The sequence below is a fragment of the Coffea eugenioides genome, chromosome 5, assembly GCF_003713205.1.
Source record: "Coffea eugenioides isolate CCC68of chromosome 5, Ceug_1.0, whole genome shotgun sequence".
NCBI lineage: Eukaryota > Viridiplantae > Streptophyta > Magnoliopsida > Gentianales > Rubiaceae > Coffea > Coffea eugenioides.
In genome coordinates, this window is record NC_040039.1 from 15718029 (window position 1) to 15726083 (window position 8055).

The window sequence follows — 8055 nt, forward strand, 5'->3', positions numbered from 1 at the left end:
GCTGGTTAAATTCTGCAATTGCCTGTTGAATTGGGAGACACCTGCGATTCTTGATTTGCTTGTTGAAATTGGTAGAGTTTAATTGAATTGTTGGGGACAATCTGGCTGTTGATTTAAATTTCTGATTTGGTGGGGCACTGTATGAGATTTTGATCAAATCGATTGTGCAATTAGTTGTCAAACTACAAGACATCGTTGTTTATTAGGTTGCTTATTGACTTCAGTGGGCTGGGTTACTACCTGGGGTTTATCTGCTTGATTTATTCGTTGAAATTTTAGTCCTCTATTGATTTTCTGTTGGGCATTGAAATTCTTGTTGATTGGAATGATAATTAGAGACAATGGAGGACCCAAATCGACTTCTAGGTCTAGAATCTCTCAACTTCAGCCTACTCCACCCCAACCCACCATTCCGGTGAATGAACCTACCAACCAACCGTCCTTTTCAGGTGTCCGAACCCGCCTAGGTAGGGGTAGGGGTGTTCATGCAGCCACACCCGCTCACTTTGGGGGGCATTTAAACTTCACTAGGCCTGCCGATCAATAGTGCTATGATAAGTGTTGTGAGTGGCGTATTATTCCCTGCAAATGTTGTGAGAAAATTGTCATGGATGCACTAGGTATTAGGGAGGAGGTTGAGCGGATGTTTACCGCTATTGGGTGGTGACCTTATCTTGATATTTTCTGTCCCGCCTTTGTCGAACTTGTTAGGGAGTTTTACTCCACTTTTGAGTTTGAGTTACCTACGGGGTATATTGTAGATACCCCAAATGTGATTTACTTCCGCCTCATGGGTCAAGAGTTCAATTTCTCTATCACTCAATTTAATTTGACTTTTGGATTCATTACTCGGGAGTATGCTGAGACTAGAGAGTACGCTGAGAGTGCTTGTGATTACATAGAGCCATTTTTCTCTCACTACCCCGATATTTGGAAGGACATGTCTGTCGACGAGGACCGTTACAATCTCTCTCGATCCAGGAGTTCTTATCTTAAGGATCCGAGTGCCCATTTTGTTCGGCAATTCTTGGTCTATAGTTACTCGGGTCGCAAGGATAGCTTGGGTATACTTTCTCGACCCGAGTTCTTCTTTATTTTGTGTATGAAGAACAATATCAAGGTGAATTTTGGGTGTTGGTTGGTAGCACAATTCAAGACTGTTTTGGCCAAGAAGAACAAACCCTTAATACTTGGGTCGTATATCACACACCTGGCAGTCCAGTTAGGGGTGCTTAATTTGCAGGACCACGATCTCCATCTGCCCTTTGACATGGAGTTTCTGGACGAGAACTGTCTTGAGAAAATGGGAGTTATAGAGCGGGACAATGATATGATCCAATTTACACTCCCGGGACGTATTCGGGCACCTGGTCGACGCCCTTCTACACGTGCGGGATTCTCTTCGGCTCCTGGACTTGCCAATGACACTACCGGACCCTCTTCGTCTGTACCTCCTCCGTCGATGGCCTCTAATGCTGAATGGCACCACTTGCTAGCACAGGTTCACCTTGTGGATGAGAGAGTGACGAACATCGCCAATCAGGTGGCTCAGATGTCTCAGAACCTAGCCGCGTACTTCCACCATATCGGCTTCACTCCACTGTTCCCGCCTATCCCTTAGTCACCCGCGAGGGAAGTTTCGTTATCCTCTTTGCTTTATTTGCTCTATTAGCTCTATTGAGGATAATGTCAGATTCAGGTGTGGGGGGGAAGGAAAGCTGTGGTACAGCTAGTATTTCTAGTTTGTTAGTTTCTAGATTTTTTTCTTTAATTTTCTGTTTTTCATTTATTTTCTTTTTGCTTTTATTCGTGATCAACTCTTCTGTGACTACCAAGGTTTGATGTTGGTTGTTGGCTCTAATTCTACTATTGTCAAGTTTTAGTAATAGCAGTATATCAAGTTAATTTGTTTGAGTCCAAAAATATCTCTTTGGTGAATATCGATGATTTTATGACCCTTATAATTTCTGGTTAACTTTTCTAGGCAAAGGGAATAATTACTTGGCATTTTTATGTGAGTTGGTCCAATTATTAACTTTAGTTCTCCATGTTTGAAGAAATGAGGCTAGTTGCTACTATTTTTTTGTGATACTTTGAGTTATTTTGTTGCCTGGCTGTGAATAAAAGTTGACTGTACTCCGCTAGTTGTTACTGCTGAGTAACCGGAGATCTTCACCAAAAGTGTCGATTCTTGCGTCAAAAAATAGTAATTTCTATGAGTACGTAGTTGTGTAGTGATAGGAGTTGAGTAACCGTGCTCCTTCATCTGATAAATGTTGGAGTTCACGTCAAAAGACTCTAATGGCTAGAGACTAAGCCTATTATTACTCCAAAAGAAAAAAAAAAAGAGAAGAAAACAGATCATAAAAACAAAAAGAAGTGTGAAGGTTGTGTCAACATGTGATTAAAGTCAGTTTGCCAATTTATGGATTTAATGTTGAGATTTTGGTTAATAGTTGGGCCATTTGCTGATAAATGTTGAGCGACCATTTCTTTTTCTTAGAATAGTTTGCCTTAAATTGGAGGAGTCCGCGGTTTAGAAGCTAACTGAGGTGATGTTTCTTGGATCTTGACCATTGATGCTTGACTGGGGTTTTTCTTGGTATCTTGGCAATAAGGTAGATGAAGCAATAGCCATTGTTAGAAATTGGTGTTTGTTTGCTGTTCTCATGTTTGAGGACAAACATGGTCTAGATATGGGGGGAATTGATAGGATGCAATTTTGCCATTTATTTTATATTTAATTTCCCCTATTACCTTACCAAATGTGGATTAATTGTCAGATTCTACTCACTTTTGAAAATTTGTAATTATAGCAGGGAATGGAACAAAATACCATAAAAAAGTGCCAATTTGTCGGTAGTCAGTAGAAGAGTTTGAGTAGCAGTCAACAAGGTGGAGACTAATTCAACTCTGTTTCCTTATCCAGTGGAAAAAGACGCGGCAGACTTGGAGGAAAAGGAGGGCACTTCTGTTTTCTTATGGTAGTAGCTTCCAAAGAGGAAGGAAGTCAAGAAGTATCAGGACTCTTTTCCCTTTTCTTTCCTATTAGCCGTATAGTGGGTGGACAATTAGCAATAGGAATTAGATAGGAAAAACAACCATCATTCTTGACTCCTTTTTTGGGGTATTGACTTCTTCATCTTTTTGGGGGATTATTGATCCCTGCGTATGTAAATAATCAAGTAGAGACAATTAGTCACTTTTTGACTTTGTAGTTCTTTTCGTGATTATCATTCTTATTCCATCGTTTCTTCCTTCCGAATTGAGGACAATGTATGCCGCAACTGTCTCTGCAATTTTGCGTAGATTTTTTTCAATGGAGATGAACTAAGTCTATACTTCTAGTCAAGGAACAATGGAGGATTTGGTTCGACTTAAATTGTGAGATCTAACTGATTTTAGTTTTCCTATTATTTTTTGGTATTTGTATATTTCTTGCTTTATTTTCTTATGATTGTTGTATTATTCAATTGTCCCGGGCTCGGATGTTAGACTAATTCAATAACCTAGAGCCAATTAGAAAAATTAAATCCGTAATTGTTTGATTGTTCTAAATTAGTGGCAATTGGCATAATCGAGGTTATGTCAGGAAAATATACGGGCTAATTTGTAGACAAATCTCGTAGCATGTTGTTTAGTTAGAACAGGGTTTCTCTAAATCTTAAAGCAATTGTGAAATTTAATTCTACGGTCGTACTTAGGATTATTTTGCAATTAGGGCACTAGCTAACGGTCGTACCTTAACTATCGATAATTACGTAGAAATTGATTGTCATCACTCGTTTAACAATTATAACTTGCTTATCAGTTTATATGTGGAATTATTCTTGCATCGATGATCAATTAGAAGAACCATTTCCGAAGTTACTTCTTGACTAGAGCTGTCCAATACTGTTTGAGTTTTTACCTTGTTTCTATTTAATTGTTATTTAATTCTTATTTAACTGCAATATTTGGTTAGCATAGCTTATTGTTAATTTCCCTAAAATCCCCACATAACTTGAACTTTAGTAGAAGCGAATTATTCCTAATCCCTATGGATTTGACCCTACTTGCCCTATATACAAATTAACAGGTTCTCGTGAAAAAATTTTGGTATATCAAATTTAGCAAATTCTTCGGAACCAAGGTGAATCTAGTAATCCATTATACATCTAGAGTCCCTACTCCAATATTAGAATTGACTCAAAACTGCTTTTGTAGGCACAGGCATCGACAACCTGTCAAGTACCAAGCATGCGACGCAACTACAAAGCTTGAGTAGCACTATTAGCTATTGCAATATACTCCGTTTCTGTAATAGACAATGCAATCACCTGCTACTTCTTAAACTCCAAGAAAACACTCTTAAGCCAATGAAAAATGCATAACTTGATGTACTCTTTTCTCTCAATTGTATCATCTGCCCAATCACCATCTGTGTAGCCAAACAACTCAATTGGATCATTTTCTGAATAAAAAATTTTATCACTGCGAGTACCTCCAATATATCTCAAAATCCTCTTAGCTGCCTGCAAATGTAATTGATGTGAATTTTTCATGAATCTGCTAATCAAACAAATAGCAAAATTGATATCTGTCTCGTAAACGTCAAATGTCTCAAATTCCCTACTAAACTTTTAAAATAGGTGGGATTCACATATCTACTAACACCCTCCGTGGTCAACCTTAATTTTTCTTCAATTGGTGTCATAATGGATTTTGCTATATCTATCTTGAATTTCTTTAAAATGTCACCTGCATATTTATTTTGAAATATAAAAATTCTACTGTCAGATTGAAAGACTTCAATTCCCAAGAAATATGACATGAGTCCCATATCTGTCATTTTTAAACTGCTTAATCATAGCCTCCTTGAACTTTGCAACCATCTCTAGATTGTTTTCTGTAAAAATTAAATCATCTACGTACAAGCACATAATAAGAATATCACCATGAGCAGAAGATTTAATATATAAAGTGTGTTCATATGGACATCTGACAAGCCAGAAAATAGGAATTAATTCTTGTATATCATGTTCTTTAAGCTTGTTTCAATCCATATAAGACTCTTTTCAATCTATACACCTTACTTTCTTGACCTTTTCTGACAAATTCTGTTGGCCGCTCCACATACACTTCTTCATTAAAAAACTCCATTCAAGAAAATTGACTTGACATCCATTTGATAAATTCTCCAATTATTTTGGACAGTTAGAGAAATTATCATATGGACTGTGTCAAACCTGGTAAAGGGTGCAAATACTTCAAAATAGTCAATTCCGAGCTTCAGCTTGTATCCCTTCACCACTAATCTCGCCTTGTATCTATCAACTTCTCCACTGGATTTAAATTTTGTCTTGTATACCCACTTCACTCCAATGGTTTTCTTACCAGTTGGAAGAGAAGTAAGTTCTCAGATGTTATTCCTTTTCATTGCATGAATTTCTTTCTCTATTACTTTCAGCCAACGATCATCATTGCTTGCCTTCTTATAAACACTCGGTCACAATCTGCAAACAAAGCAAAATTAACAATATTTTCGTCAAAAAGAACATCATCTGGTGTAATAACATAATCTTGTAGACGAATTGGCATTTGTCGCTGACGCTGTAGACATCCAGTAAACTCAATTTGTGGATCCTGAGCAACTGGTGATGGTTGAGCATCATCATTAGCATACTCTTGCTAATAATTTAGAGTCACCTCTCCTGTTTTAGAATCTCCAATAGACCAATCCCAAACACTTCTTTCGTCAAAAGTCAAATCTCTATTTACTATTACCTTTTTCATCACAGGGTTATACAATTGGTAAATCCGAAAGACTTCACTATAACCAATAAATGCACACTTCTCCCCCTTGTCATCAAGCTTCTTTCTTAATTGGTTAGTAAAATGGGAATAGTCAATACACCCAAAAACTCTGAAATGACCAACAAATGGTTTTCTGCCACTCCAAACTTCTTCGGGAGTTTTTCTCGGAACACTTCTGGTAGGACATCTGTTTAACAGATAAATTGCACAAGAAACTGCCTCTGTCCAAAAAGATTTTGGCATATTTTTTAATTTTAACATACATCTTATCATATCCATAACTGTTCTATTCTTTCTTTCTGCTACTCCATTTTGTTGGGGAGTGTACCCGGTAGTCAACTGATGCTGTATCTTATTTTCTTTAAAAAAATCATCACACACCAAATATTTTTGACCCCTATCTATTCTCAAAATTTTAATATGACAATCACTTTGCCTCTCAACAAAAGTTTTAAAAATTTTAAAAGTGTCACACGCATTAGATTTTTGTTTCAAAAAATACACCCAAACTTTTCCTCTAAAATTAGCAATAAAGGTAATAAAATACCTGTAACTATCATTAGGAGGAATCTCCGCAGTGCACAAGTTTGAATGCGTAATTTCTAATGATTTTCTGGCCCTCTATGATTTGCAAGTTTGAAAAGCATCATTGTGTCAGTTTCCCAAAACACATATATCACAGACTTTATTGAAATTTCTAATACTAGGCAACCCACCAACCATTCTTCTATTGGCCAAAAATCTCAAATGACCAAATCACATATGCCACAATCAATTATTGTCCTCTATCACCGTACTCGAACATGAAACATTGGCACTACTCAAATTCAATGAAAATAAGTGATTTGAAATCATTGGTATACTAGCAATAATTCCAATATTTTTATCAAAAATAGTACAAGTACCATTCCTGATAGGAATATCATATTTTTCTCAGACAACTGACCCATCCTCAACAAATTATAATGCAATCCAGGAACATAGAAAACATCGAAAATAAAATTAGTAGACCCACTTTTCAAGCTAATAGGAATTTTTTCCCTGCCAAATATTGATAAAACAGTGTTATTCCCAAATTTAACTTCACCAAGGACAGATTCATCAAGTTCAACAAATAATTTTTTCTTGCCAGACATATGATTACTGGAACCCGTATCTAAGTGCCATTTATTTTTATCAACCACACCAACAGTATTACAGGCTAATAATAAAGTCTCAAATTTTTTATTATTATCCTGTATCTGATTGTCAGCAATATTAGTATGAAAACTTTTGCCTATATTTTCTCCAAATCTACATTCAAATTGTCTATGACCCAATTTTCTATAATTATAACATTGAATTCTCTATCCAAAATTATTTTAAAAATTATTCTAGTTAAAATTATTTTCTCTACCAAAATTACCACTGCTGCCTCTACTAGGACCATCTCTAAAATTAAAATCATTATCTCTACTGCGTCCAAGATTTGATGTACCTCCTCTGCCTCTATTATTGTTATCATGACCACTTCTGTTATTGTAATCACCTCTGCTCCTCTGACTGGATTCATCTTGCTCCCTGATATCATTATTGTCTTTCAAATTTAGTTGCATCTACAACGCCTTCTCTACTGTATCTTTCTCAGAGGTATCCTTCAACTTTTCATTTATTCTTCCCATGCAAATTTTTAATACTCAAATCTTTCAAATCTTTCGTTTCATGGATTACAGCTACCACATGATCAAATTTCATGGGTAGGATTATGTGAATTTTCTCAATAAATGTTATGTTAGGAAGGTTATGCTGATTGAGTTTCATTTTCTTTTTAATATTTGATAAATGAGAAAAATGTGAGTCAATAGATTCAGATTTTTCCATTATTGCAAGTTCAAATTTTCTCTTCAACATCATCAAATTATTTTGCTGGACTTTGTCGATACCACTCTCATGGACCCTGTTGATCCCTTTGTATGTTTTTTTTCAATATATCTCAAACCTCCTTTGCTTCATCAGCTGTAGCAATTTTTTCAAAAACTGATGATAAGGGTTTATTTTACGTATTTTTTAAGTGCATTTCAGTAGTTAATTCTGGTTTCATTATTTAGTTTTATAACTAAAATAACTAGGTTTTGGGTAAAAATATACATTTTTTGTAAAAGTGGCTAATATTGCATTTCTTTTGATTTTAATGGTAAAAACTTCATTTTCATGTAGGATTAATAATTCAATCACCAAAGGATGTCAAGTGAGGTGAAAAGTAGATAATTGGTGATGAAT